At 32.9% G+C, this 15,196-nt stretch overlaps 1 protein-coding gene across 1 annotated transcript in view; it reads left to right on the top strand.

The window, feature by feature from the left end:
• The first annotated feature begins 531 nt into the window (after positions 1 to 531).
• LOC127714497 (ankyrin-1-like) overlaps positions 532 to 15,196 on the top strand; it is a 38,660-nt gene continuing 23,995 nt past the window's right edge. Inside the window, exons 1-5 of the mRNA XM_052220569.1 lie at positions 532 to 598; positions 3,972 to 4,158; positions 10,313 to 10,627; positions 10,941 to 11,007; positions 13,597 to 13,658. The gene's annotated coding sequence lies outside the window, so the exon portion shown is untranslated. The remainder of the gene's footprint in view (positions 599 to 3,971; positions 4,159 to 10,312; positions 10,628 to 10,940; positions 11,008 to 13,596; positions 13,659 to 15,196) is intronic.

The following is a 15,196-nucleotide window of genomic DNA, read 5'->3' as shown; positions in this document are numbered from 1 at the left end:
TGTCTAATATCCCAAATAAAACTGTTGTTTAATAAGGCGGTAGTTCAATTTGGACTTTTGTATATATCCATCTATTAAGTTCTCCCCATATGTCAACTACTTTTGGATAAGTCGAGAATAAGTGTTCTATGGTTTCTATTAAGCCCATACAGAAAGTGTATCAATTGTTTTGTATGAGTTTAATTTTACAGAGAAATTCGGTGTTCCCCCTTACTCTGTGAGTGATCCTGTATTGGAGCCACTGTAATGTTGAATGTTTATTTATGTAAAGTGGCATTCTATACACTTTATTCCAGATAATATTATGTCTTTTTATTTTACATAATTTGGTTTACTTCAGTGCAGTTTATAAATTACCCCCTGATTATTTGTACAATATCATTTTATCGTTGTTTGTTGTAAAGTTGCAAAAAAATGTAAATAAGATCATGCCTCATTCATTTCATTGTGTCTCCAAAAAAATACACTGTAGTGATGCTAATGCTTACAATGGAGACATGAGATTGTATTTAAGATGGTAATATATTTAGTTCCCTTATCTATCATGATATTTCTTTTATTTTCAGCATTCAGGATGTTTTTCTGTTGTTTTTGCCTGGTATGTTTGTTTTATATTTTTGTAAGACTTAAGTATAAACCGAAAACTATGATATACATTAAAATAAGTTATTTAAATAATTCAACACTGATTTAACGTATGGCGGCATATGTATAATTGATACACCTAATGAACACAAATGTATTCTCATCCAGACCAATTGTTACAACGTACAGTTTATCTACAACGTGATAGAACTGAAAATCGTTTTTACAGTGACAAACAGGCGACCAGGCTATACAAACCATTAGGGGACGACTATTTGATATTCTGGGGGAGGGGGTGGGGGGCAGGAGGATTTGTTTTGGATCGGTTATTTATTTTTGTAAACTAAGAGGACAGATTATTTATTTTCTGCACTGTTGAAGCAAGATTTTTCATTTTCATTAGAACAAGGGACTTATATTTATTTTCATAACTATATTGATAATATTTGAAAACATAAAATTTTTAAATTCATTTTTTATTATAAATAATACATGTACAGTCAAGTCATCAATGTACCATTTAATCAGAATTAATCATCATCCTCTGCGGAAATGAATCTTATGAATTCCAAACTGCATATACATGTATTGCATACATACACGGTATTAGAGTTGGGCTGTGACTAGCCTCTTTTAAAAGTATTGCCAAATATATTTACGACGAGCGGAGCGAGGCAAAAAAAATTTGAAGGGTTTTGAAGCCGCTGAAGGCCCAAAGAAACTATAGAACAAATGATGCAAAATCGTGCTTTCTGAGCGTTCCCAGACCCTTTCTTATTCTGAAAACGCAAGTTCTGTTTTAATAATTTTTTGACAATATTTTGGTCTCAAAGCAAAATGTATAGATTCAGCGTAAGACTTAAGTTTTTATGGACAACATCAAAAGACCAATATGAAGAATTAAGTAAAAATGTAATTCACATAGTTAAGTATGTGGCTGCTGTTTTTTTTTTTTTTTTTTGTTTTTTTTTTGTTTGTTGTCGTTTCGGCATGCAGAATTTAAATCTTTTATACCTGTAAATTATATGGGGTTTTATTCAAATTAAGTTAAGAGGGGGCTGATTATCAGTGATATAACTATGTCAAGTAATTTTTAATAACACATTTCAATTACAACTTGATGTAGCTCTTAACTGGGATACAATTTAAAGTAATTAAGTTGTAAAATTAGCTAAAAAGTCTTAAATAAAATAAAACTCATGATCAAGTTGAAAACAAAATTACTAAATCACAAAAGGAATGTAACACTAAGAGAATACAGAAGGGCAATCAATGAACAAAAGACAAATTTAAAGAAACATTGATCCCGAAAAAACAGGTGCTACGTCCAAGGGAGAACAGAACTTGCTTCTTGCAAACACTCGCTGTGAAAACAATTTGATATGAAGACAAGCTTTTGGTTTTAAAATTTCCTACATAAAGGCATTTGCCTCAATGTAGTTACAGCCCTGTAATTAAAGTGAGGTAAGTGTTCCTGAGCCAATATACCTCAAGTTAAATGAAACCCATTTTCAGACATTTCAAGTATATTTGAATAATATTTATACCTTTATTATTAAAAGATTTGGGAAGTGTTTCCCGAATTTTTTTTTGAAAAAAAGATGAATTTTATGAAGAATTTGGTGCCACTTCAAACCTTCGAATAGCATTTATAAAATGGCTTAAAGACCTGCCGAGTTATTCATTTTCAATACATTGTAAGTCAGGTTATCTATTTTCGAACTACCACAGAACAAACCATTAATTTTTGTGATTATCAAGGCTGAGTTATTTATTTTCAAAATACTCCTGCCCCCCTTCCCCCAGAATATCAAATGGTCGTCCCCTTAGCAAAATGTGGTAATTCAAGCTTAAACTTTATGTCTTATGGTTTTCCCACTGATTATGAGTAACCTCTGTCCAAGTATGTCATAGGAGGTGTTGTTAAATGTGCACATCACCCAATCTTTTGACATGTCTAATAAAGGCAAAATAATGTGTTCGACAGTGTGCTATGTTGTTGTTTTTGTTGTTTTGATTTGTTTTATTTATCGTTTACTTTTTGTTTGTTTTTCTGTTGTTAATTTTTAGATGGGGTTTCTATTTACGAAAAATGGTGTTAAGGTAGATCGGCTGTTTTCTTCCATCATTGATTGTAAAAAATTGCAAGAAACAGTTGGTCTAGATCTTTAATGAAATGTGCAAATGTCGAGAGAAGAAAGTAATTCATTGTAAAATGTTTCAAGGGCATGGAAAATTGTGTGGTTCCTCATATTTCGACGAATGTCTCTGTTTTTTTTTTATACAAAAATAGAATATTTTTTGTTTGAATCAATTTCTTCAACTTTGCCATATGCATATATATTGGAGATAACTAAGATAATGTTACTTTTATAAAGGAATCTGTCATGAGTTTACCTATTCTGTTTTGTAGCAAAAAAAACGAGTCGCGTGACCCAATTTTTTCTTTTTCTCTTTTCTGAAATAAAATTGAGAATGGAAATGGGGAATGTGTCAAAGAGACAACAACCCGACCATATAGCAGACAACAACCGAAGGCCACCAATGGGTCTTCAATGCAGCGAGAAACTCCCGCAACCGGAGGCGTTCTTCAGCTGGCCCCTAAACAAATATGTATACTTGTTCAGTGATAATGGACGTCATACTAAACTCCAAATTATACACAAGAAACTAAAATTAAAAATGATACAAGACTAACAAAGGCCAGAGGCTCCTGACTTGGGACAGGCGCAAAAATGCGGCGGGGTTAAACATGTTTTTTTAGATCTCAACCCTCCCCCTATACCTCTAGCCAATGTAGAAAAAACAAACGTACAACAGTACGCACAGTAAAACTCAGTTTAAGAGAAGTCCGAGTCCGATGTCAGAATAGGAAACAATAGAAAATAAACAAAATGACAATAATACATAAATAACAACAGACTACTAGCAGTTACTGACATGCCAGCTCCAGACCTCAATTAAACTGATTGAAAGATTATGTCTTCATCATATGAATATCAGGCACAATCCCTCCTTTTAGGGGTTTAGTATTATACCATCATAAAATATATGAGAAGAACATAACCCGTGTCATGCCAACAACTGGTTTTAGAATAAATATGTTTAATTCCGATGCAAAGACCCTATAAGTGAATCAATATTAAAGCCAAAATATGCAATCTTTAATGACCTGACAACAGTATCGTACATCATACGAGCTATCTTCTCATATTTTATCTTTTAAGATTTTATTGTTTAGTTTTCTTTTTATCACAAAAAAATGGATTTTCCATGCATGATCTATACAATTTCGTTTGGTGTCTTACTGACCAAAACCTATTTTTAATTATAACATACACAAACTTATGTCAACTAAGTAAATGCTTTCTTAACTTTTGTTTCAGTTAATGTCATTATGGAAGATATCTGAGGCCGTTTTTAACTTTCAGTGTCCTGTTCAATCCCACTGGAAACATAGAGCAGAAGCGCGCTGTGGTCCTGTCGATAGCTATTTTTGCTTGTTTGATCAATATCGGAAGGATCAGAACTTTACTGAATTTTGTAGGAGAAAATTTGATTTTGAAGCACCAGGTAATACGCTTTCTTACGTAATACTTAGTTCATATGTAAACGTATCTGTATCGTGTATTTAAAAATAAAAGGATCAAGTATTCAAAAGTGCCTTAATCACTTAGGTATTGAGTTGGAGAAAAAAAATCTGTATTTCAAAGGAATATACTCGTTTTATCAGATCATGGTTCTAATCCTACATATAAATTTTGAACCCAAAAAATACGCGAAATCGTAGCTTATTTGTTTTGGCTGAGATATATCGTGAGTGTGAAAATCCCTTTAATTGTTAATGTTAAGAATTTTTATGTAGAACATGCGAAGACAAAAGTCGCGGAAGCAAGATATTGTGATGATATATTCAGTAGTTGTAGCAGTCGTCAGTGTCGTAAAAATGTAGGTTTAGTTTGTGATTCAAGACTTTTTTCAAAAACCCTAATGGCATTTTATGAAACTGTATTAACAATGGTATCCAGAGTAACATTTTGATTTCGACTAAAAGGGTCAGGTGAGCGTTTCTTGTCATCGTCCGTTATCATCATTGGGGTATCTGGTTCTAAATAAATGTGTTGCCAACTAACATGGCTAAAAATGGAACATACATTGTGTAGGAATAAAAAGCAATTTTTGTTTATTTATCGTGAAAACCGTCATAGATGGAGAAAATCTATCACGACAGACATGTTCAAAATGTTGAGATTTACCTATACTGTACGGTTACATCAAAACTGTAAGACTGCTTCTTATAGGAGATATTGCCCTTAAATGGCGAATTTTTATATTTTTTTATTTTTTTACCATTATCTTGAAAACTGTAATAATCCAAAGATAGAATCTTTAAAATGATCTTCAAGACAAGATCTGCAAATTGTCAGTTGCCTTCTTATAGGCTTCAAATATGAGCAGTCAAAGCAAAATTATCTGGTTATTTAGTGTATAAAATGTTGAGTTACTTAAAATAATATGTAATTTTATATACAAACATCTTCCTTAGTGAAGATTAGTTAAAGGAAATCTATGTGTGTATATACATTTGATTGGACATAGAAAATTATATTCATCTGAATATCACAAACATACTAGCCGATTAAGAAAAAAAAAATAATTGTTAAGATATATTATTTATTCAAATGTTCTCTTATATCCTTGAGGCATCGTCCCCTGGTATCAACTGCATTCAAGTTACCTATGATGCTTCCTTGTTTGCTTTTGATATAGTCTTAGATTAGATGTCAACATCAATAGCTTTGTCAAACCTTTATAGATTTTTATACTTTTGTTTTCAGAAACTTCTTTATCATGTTTATGATCTGAAGCAACATTTCAAATCTGTTTTTGTTTTTCATTTTTATACGACCGCAAAAAATTTTGCGGTCGTATATTGGTATGACGTTGGCGTCGTCGTCGTTGTCCGGCGTCGTCCGAAGACACATTGGTTTTCGCACTCTAACTTTAGTTTAAGTGAATGGATCTCTATGAAATTTTACCATAAGGTTCAATACCACAAAAGGAAGGTTGGGATTGATTTTGGGGGTAATTGCCTCAACAGTTAAGGAATTAGGGGCCAAAAAGGGGCCAAAAATAAGCATTTTTGTAACTTCCAGACATAACTTGTGTGTTAGTGTATGGATCTCTCTGACATTGTACCACAAGGTTCCATATCACACAGGGAATTCTGGATTAATTTTGGGGGTAATTGCCTCAAAATATTAGGATATAGGGGCCAAAAAAGGGACAAAAAACAAGCATTTTTCTAGTTTCATGACAATAACTTGTGTGTAAGTGTATGGATCTTTCTGAAATTATACTACAAGGTTCCATATGACAAAGGGAAAGCTGGAATTGAGTTTTGGGGTAATTGCCCAAAACGTTTAGGAATAAGGGGCCAAAAAGGGGCAAAAAATAAGCATTTTTCTAGTTTCCAGACAATAACTTGTGTTCAAGTGTATGGATCTCTCTGAAATTGTACCACAAGGTTCCATATCACACAGGGAATGCTGGGATTGATATTGGGAGTAATTGCCTCAAAATATTAGGAATTAGGGGTCAAAAAAAGGGGGCAAAAAAACAAGCATTTTTCTAGTTTCATGATAATAACTTGTGTGTAAGTGTATGGATCTTTCTGAAATTGTACTACAAGGTTCCATATCACAAAGGGAAAGCAGGAATTGAGTTTGGGGGTAATTGCCCAAAACGTTTAGGAATAAGGGGCCAAAAAGGGGCCAAAAATAAGCATTTTTCTAGTTTCCAGACAATAACTTGTGTTCAAGTGGATGGATCTCTCTGAAATTGTACTGCAAGGTACCATACCACAAAGGGAAGGCTGGGATTGATTTTGGGGGTGATGAATCATAAGGGGGTTCAAAAAATTTGGGGGGGGGGATTTTTTTTTTTTCATTTTTTTTCTTTTTTTTCCCCTTTTTTTTTTCTTTTAAAATTTTCCATTTTAAGTTGGTTATTTCTGTTTTATATTTAAAAGCAAATAATAATGATATGGTAGGAGATACACATCAAACAGGATGTGTAAATTATTATATAATAAGTATTGTGCAATAGCAAGAAATTTTCAATTGCACAGTATTGCACAATAGCAAGAAATCTTCAATTGCACAGTATTGCGCAATAGCAAGAAATCTTCAATTGCACAGTATTGTGCAATAGCAAGAAATATCCAATAGCACAATATTGCGCAATAGCAAGAAATTGTCAATTGTACAGTATTGCGCAATAGCAAGAAATATTCAATTGCACAGTATAAATTGCTTATTTCTTGACCAATTTCAATGGGGTTTTATTCTTGAATTCTTGGGGTTCTTTAATATGCTGATTCTAACCGTGTATTAAGTTTTTGGATTTTGGGACCCGTTTTTAAATTGGTCCACATTGAGGTCCAAAGGGTCCAAAATTAAACTTAGTTTGATTTTGACAAAAATTGAATTCTTAGGGTTCTTTGATATGCTGAATCTAAACATGTATTTAGATTTTTGATTATGGGCCCAGTTTTCAAGTTGGTCCAAATCGGGGTCCAAAATTAAAATTTGTTTGATTTCAACAAAAATTGAATATATGGGGTTCTTTGATATGCTGAATCTAACCATGTATTTAGATTTTTGAGTTTTGGGCCCCATTATCAACTTTGTCCACATTGAGGTCAAAAGGGTCCAAAATTAAACTTTGTTTGATTTCATCAAAAATTGAATTCTTGGGGTTCTTTGATATGCTGAATCTAACCATGTATTTAGATTTTGGATATTGGACCATAATAGGTGAATGTCCAATTTAAAAGTTTTAAGTTCTTAGACCACATTCATTCTGTGTCAGAAACCTATGCTGTGTCAAATATTTAATCACAATCCAGATTCAGAGCTGTATCATGCTTGAATGTTGTGTCCATACTTGCCCGAACTGTTCAGGGTTCGACCTCTGCGGTCGTATCAAGCTGCGCCCTGCATTTTATTCACTTTTGTATTTACAAATGGATTTAGAGTTTTTTCATTTATCATTTAAGAAAGTTTTGCAGTTAACAAAGGAGATGATTTAAGCCACGGTTTCAATTGGTGAAGTCAACGTCATCCTTTCGAAAATTTAACAGACTCCATCAAGAGTTTTTGACCGTTTTAAAATATCAGTTTCACAAAAAACGACGGATATGTTCCGTTGTCTTTGTCCACGTATGAGACGTCACCTAGTTAGATTTATCACCTAGTTTGTACAAGTTTACATGAGCACATATTGGTGGTACATGTGGAACAGGATCTCTTTACCATTTACGTTTTTTGATGGGGCTCGTGTAGCTCAGTCTCTTTGTAGTGTTGTGTTTTGTAAACATATTCGTTTTTGTATTTTTATGCCCCCGCCGTAGCGGTGGGGGCATTACATTTTACCCTTGTCCGTCTGTACGTACGAACGTACGTACGTACGTCCCAAAATTGGTTTCCGTTCTCTAACTTGAGTTTGCCTCAACCAAATGTTATGAAACTTATACAAAATCCTTATTACCACAAAACACAGATCAAGTTTGAATTTTGGTGGCGTCACTTTAACCGTTCTAGAGTTATGCCCCTTTATAAATGGAAAATTCCAAAATTTTAGTTTCCGTTCTCTAACTTAAGTTTGCCTCAACCAAATGTTATGAAACTTATACACAATGCTTATTACCACAAAACACAGATTAAGTTTGAATTTTGGAGGCGTCACTTTAACCGTTCTAGAGTTATGCCCCTTTATAAATGGAAAATTCCAAAATTTTTAGTTTCCGTTCTCTAACTTAAGTTTGCCTCAACCAAATATTATGAAACTTATACACAATGCTTATTACCACAAAACACAGATTTAGTTTGAATTTTGGAGGCTTCACTTTAACCGTTCTAGAGTTATGCCCCTTTATAAATGGAAAAATTGCAAAATTTTTAGTTTCCGTTCTCTAACTTAAGTTTGCCTCAACCAAATGTTATGAATCTTATACACAACGCTTATTACCACAAAACACAGATCAAGTTTGAATTTTGATGGCGTCACTTTAAACTTTCTAGAGATATGCCCCTTTATAAATAGAAAAATTGCAAAATTTTTATTTTCTTCTAAATATCAAGTTATTTTTACACACCTATACACAATATTCATTACCACAAAACTAAGATCAAGTACAAATTTTTTGTTTCCGTTTTCTAACTTTAATTTGCCTCAACCAAATGTTATGAAACTTATACACAATGCTTATTACTACAAAATACAGATTAAGTACAAAAAAAATAAATTTGGTAGCGACACTTTTACCATTCTTGAGTTATGTCCCTTTATAAACATAAAAATTGCTGAATTTTTCGTTTCCGTTCTCTAACTTTAGTTTGTCTCAACGAAATGTTATAAAACTTATACACAACCGTTCTACAGTTATGCGTGTATACAAATAGAAAATTGCTGATTTTTTAGTTTCTGTTCTCTACTTAAGTTAGCCTCAACCAAATGTTATGAGACTTACACACAATGCTTATTACCACAAAACTCAGATCAAGTTCAAATTTGAGTAGTGTCACTTTTACCGTTCTTCAGTTATGTCCCTTTATAACTATATGATATGCAAGAGGGGGCATCATCTGTGTCCACATGTGGACACTATCCACATTTATTTTACATTTAACTAGCACATGTTTTGGTAGTCAACATACAAATTTTACATTGACAGCAGCATTCATAGGAAGGACAGAGTGTTCCTCGTTCTCAATTTCAAGTTATTTACCTTCACAAATTACTTGTAATCTCTTTGAAAAACTTATAAAAGACAGGATTTCATTCGTATATAACACAACTCTCAAATTACTGACCATGATTATAGTCGTTGAAGTGTTAGTGAGAAAACATATTTCTTTTAACTGTATGTTTTTTTTCAAATTGTCTGACAATAAAAGAAAACTAATTGTTTCATTAATCTTTTTTACGTACTGTCCTTGAAATTAAACGAATTTCTAGGTCAAATCCTGGAAAATATTCTGGAATTACATGTTATTATTATTCTGCTTTTGCCATGGCGTTTTCAGTTGGTCATCGACTTATGAGTTTGAATATCCATTTAGTATCTACCGCTCCTCTTTCATAATGGTAACTAGAATTCGCGATTTTTTTTATCTGCAAGAATGCGAAGTTTTGCCTTCATCAATCTGAAGTGATATTCGTTTGAAATACGCTTCTTCTGCATTTTTTAGAACTGTAAAAGACATCTTGCAAATAATTTGATATGTTTGTAACTTGGACAGTTAACCGAGCTTTATAGGTTAATTGTTATTATAATATTGTAATAAACCAGATTTTTTTGGTGTGCAAGCATTTATTCCTGCAAGGATATTAAATGTTGTTAGTTGATAACAGCGTGTCAAAAGGATAGTTATAGTATCATTAAGTGTTGATCGATTGCAGCAAGCCACTAGATTATTTATAAACTATAAATCTGGTTCAAATGTCCAAACAACTACCAACCGTCGTTGTTCTCTGGTGAATGCTGTGTGTTCTATATATATATATACTGGGATGAACCTCCGTTTTGTCTGTTCGTTCAATCACCAGAGATGTTTTTTTTCAATTACTTGTTCAAAATTATTGTCATTAATGGTCATTATTTGACAAATATATTAATAAAATTATCTTATTTGTAAAATTACATATTTTCTTATACTTTTAGGGCATAAACTTATAGTTGCTGGGTCATTTAACGGGACACTGCAAGGAGCTCATTGTGAAAATGATTTCTATCAACCTTTTAAATTCCTGTCTTCTGGGAACAGTCGCTGCGTTTATAAAAAATCTTACTGCAATGAGGAAGGACAAGTGGTTTATAGCAATGGAACTGAGAAAAATGACAAACTGTGCCGCTGTGATTATACGAAAGGTTATGATTTTATAATCAGACCAAAAAATCGATGCTATTGTGAACCATCTGAAGAAGATTGTTCCTGTTATCCCAAGATTTGTTCAGCTAATCACATTTTATCACCAGGTACAATGTATGTCAGAAAGACTGTGTAATGGCAAATCAAATAAGTAGACTGTTCGGCAAGAATCTTAAGGGATTAAGTATTTTTTAAAGAGGTTATATATGAGGTACAGTAAATCGGCTATGTTACAGATTTTTGTTAAATTTTGCATACATTCCATATATAACACCCATTTATATTTCAATATACAGAAATATTAGATAAACTCAGGCTTATTTCAAATCGGGTTGAAACATTACAACACGTATTCTAAGAATAATCAGTTTGATATTAAAATACTCCTTATATGTACTAACATATAATTTATTCTTGCAGATCATGAATGTCTTAATGAGAATGAGTGGAAAACTAGTTTTAACTGCCAACCAATTGAGACTGTCATGTAAGTGTAACCTTTGCATAAAAGTGTATTATGTGGCACCTTTTTCAACTTTATAGCGTACTACACAATAACTCAAAGTCCTATAGTGACACTCTGCAGAAGCTGATAAAAAACTTTCTTGTAAATAGAGGTTGAAATAAATTACTTTTACATCTGATAATGTTAAATGCATAACTGTTTTAGGTTTCTATTGTCAAACATGGTTGCGGTTTAAAATGTAGTGTTGCAAACTATCACTGTCCTCCATCACATCTAAGAAACCAACAAAACGTGTACAGAGTTTTGTAAAAAGTGAATTCTATGAATGGTACAACCAATATAACGAGGGATGTGATGTTAATTTTATCGCGCTGCCGACGAATATCACAAAATGTGAAACAGGCGGATGCTAGTCTGATGGCGTCGACAGTAATACTTAAAGTAAAATGCGTCATTTATCGATAAGATGATGTAGGAGCAATATAAGCATTATCCTGTATACAGACGCCTTTTGGTCTGATAATTTTAGTGTGACATAAGTTAGTTGCCCTCGACCTCAAACAGGTATTCGACCTAACCATATTTCATACTTAAGGTTTTAACGTTACATTTCCTTCATTAGGTAGGATTACTATAAGTAATAATGCTTTTGTACTGGCAAGATTTCAGACATAACCTTAAGTTTCTTTAAACTGTCAATTCATAAATTGAGAAAATACTAAGAAAAACTAAGGTTCGAACTCCTTCAGTGCGAATCGACCTTAGATGGGTTTGACTATTCTTTTGATGTTCCCTTTGGTGACATAGCTTATCACATTTGAAAGTACTAGTATACTGTTCACGTACATTTCAAATGCTTAGCAATAATCGATAGTCATGATTAGGGTCAATCTAGAAAGAGCTTTTAAAGCACTAAATTTATAAAGTGGTATTTTCATTTTCTATATTTAGGACTAACATGTAGAATTTGTAGGTTGATTTATTTTCATGAAGTTTAAATTGCATGATTTCTAGTGGCAAAACTATATTTGCGAAGTTTTAGTTTCGATATTTTCCTGTCTCAGATTATAATATTTTAATTCAATTCAGAAATAAATACGGCAAAAAATGAAAAGATATGGAAAAAAAGAAATTGTTTTTCTTTATTCTGTCAATAAAATCATTTCGTGTTGGGAGAATTTAGCGATTGTATATGTATTGCGTGTACAGTGAGAATATTTATTAACCTTTCCTCGAAAATTCCCGGATTACATTAATTGTAAGGTTACAGAACCGCATGCTTGGCTCATAAGTTTTACTCGTTTCTCGTTTTTTTTATAGATTAGAAGGTTGGTTTTCCTGTTTGAATTGTTTTACACTAGTCATTTCGTGCCCTTTATAGCTTGCTGTTCGATGTAACTCAAGGCTCTGTGTTGAAGGCCGTACTTTGACCTGTAATTGTTTACTTTTTACACATTGTGACTTGGGTGGAGAGTTGTCTCATTGGCACTCAACCACATCTTCTTATTTCTCTTTACACTACTATTACTAGATGTGGTATGATTTCGAAATAAATAAATATCACCCAGAGACTAAACGACGGACGTGGATGTAGGCCACAACTATGGGTCACCATACGGACTTAAACAATAAGCAAACTAATATCGTATAGTAAAGTATACGAGGTCACAACTTGACAAAATGTAGAAGAGTTCTAGAGAGAAAACCAACGACATAATTTATTGAAGAACAAAAAAACGGTTAACAAATTTGACACAAGCCAACCAACGATAACCACCGAATCACATACTCTTGACTTGGGACAGGCTCATACAGAATGTAATGGGGATACACAATTTTTCTTTAAACCCCCCAAAAAAATGTGAAGGTGGTGTAACAGCACAACAAGAGTCGTACAGGGTTGAACTAACCGTGACCTTATTTCTTATGATTGATTGATCAATACTTCATTTTCTTTATTCGATCACTTATAATGTTTAATGTTTCTCATATTGTTTCGTCTTCATGGCCTATCTGACAGGGTTCGCCTGTCATTATCCTAATTTTCACCAATGATCAACCCCTGTAAAGGTTTAATATCAATGTAGTCGCTTAACCTTAATTTCAATGACTCCTAACCAAAAATTGATTATAATCAGTAAAACATTCAGGATATTTTAGCGTATCCACTGTTTTATTTATGGAGGAGTCTGCGTTCTGCGGATAAAACTAAGATGGATGATACATTTAAACTGATACGAGCTGATCAAAGACGGACGAGCTTGATCTTTCAACTTAAACCTTGTTAAACTAACTACAACTGAAATATTGAAATACAAAACAAACAACAGTAGTTATTATATTTGAAATGTACATACCAAATCAGTCAAAAAGAGAAACCTTTACAAATCAAATGTCAAATCCATTGTTAGAGTCAAACACTAACATGTTCACGAGGCTTATACTTTGCGGACTCTTCTTTTGACATCCATTAACAGTTTTCTAGTTTGTGTACAATCACCAGAACATTCTATTTTGCAAGCAACATATTTAAACAGTATAAAGAACCTTTTACAGTAACTGTACATTCAGCCTTTTACCTGTGCTATATGTTATCCTTATTTCTATTAGATTGCCTGAAAATTGCAAGATTTCATCAACAGTTAGACCATTGTTTGGAACTTATACAATAGGTATGTTAATTAAATTAGAAATTTGAGCTTCCAGGTAATGCGTTTAGATTAAAGTTATGAATTTAATTCCTTAACAATGTAGTTTATGCGAAGTGGTTGTCGGAAAATACCCAAAGGTTAAGTTAAAACCATAATTATGTAGCAATACAAAATACAAGACAATAAAAATCTTGATATATGAATATAAGTAAGAACTTTTACCCAGTCATGCCAGTAAGACAGGAAAAAATGAACTAAAGTATAATTGATTAAGTATATGTTTGAAACATTTTTTTGAGATCTAGAAGTGGAAGAGTGCAAATTTTAAGTAATATTTTGTTTGTCTTTTGACTACTTTTAAACTTAGTAATGCTATAAAATTTAAAGTATTATATATTTCGAATGGTGGTATAAGTTCTGTTCTCTCTTCAGAAATGTCGGAATAATATGTTATAGAACTGTACTCAATTCTTTTACTTACCCTTCCGGGACACCTGATATCACCCACGGTTTTTCTGCGGGGTTCGTGTACTTATTCTTTAGTTTTCTATGTTGTGTTCTGTAGAGTAATGTTTGTCTTTTATTTGTTTCTAGTTTATTTTTTGCCATGACATTGTTAGATCGTTTCGACTGTCGATTTTGACTTTCCCTTTAGTCTCTCCCGCCTTTCTTCTACACAAAAACAGTGATTTTTATACGACCGCAAAAATTAAAAATTTTTTCGTCGTATATTGGTATGACGTTGGCGTCGTCGTCGTCGTCGTCCGGCGTCGTCCGAAGACACATTGGTTTTCGCACTCTAACTTTAGTTTAAGTGAAAGGATCTCCATGAAATTTTACCATAAGGTTCAATAGCACAAAAGGAAGGTTGGGATTGATTTTGGGGGTTATGGTACCAACAGTTAAGGAATTAGGGGCCAAAAAGGGGCCAAAATAAGCATTTTTGTAACTTCCAGACAATAACTTGTGTGTAAGTGTATGAATCTCTCTGACATTGTACTACAAGGTTCCATATCACAAAAGGAAGGCTGTAATTGATTTTGGGGGTAATTGCCTCAAAATTTTAGGAATTAGGGGCCAAAAAAGGGGCAAAAAACAAACATTTTTCTAGTTTCATGACAATAACTTGTGTGTAAGTGTTTGGATATTTCTGAAATTGTACTACAAGGTTCCATATCACAAAGGGAAAGCTGGAATTGAGTTTGGGGGTAATTGCCGAAACGTTTAGGAATTGGGGGCCAAAAAGGGGCCAAAAATAAGCATTTTTTCTAGTTTCCAGACAATAACTTGTGTTCAAGTGTATGGATCTCTCTGAAATTGTACTGCAAGGTACCATACCACAAAGGGAAGGCTGGGATTGAGTTTGGGGGTGATGAATCATAAGGGGTTCAAAAAATTTGGGGGGGGGGGGGATTTTTTTTTTTTCTTTTTTTCCTTTTTTTTTTCTTTTAAAATTTTCCATTTTAAGTTGGTTATTTCTGATTTCTATTTAAAAGCAAATAATAATGATATAGTAGGAGATACACACCAAACAGGATGTGTAAATTATTATATAATAA

This window comes from Mytilus californianus, unplaced genomic scaffold, assembly GCF_021869535.1.
Source record: "Mytilus californianus isolate M0D057914Y unplaced genomic scaffold, xbMytCali1.0.p SCAF_9, whole genome shotgun sequence".
NCBI lineage: Eukaryota > Metazoa > Mollusca > Bivalvia > Mytilida > Mytilidae > Mytilus > Mytilus californianus.
The sequence above is the reverse complement of the archived record's forward strand: the minus strand, read 5'-3'. Positions and strand labels throughout refer to the sequence as shown.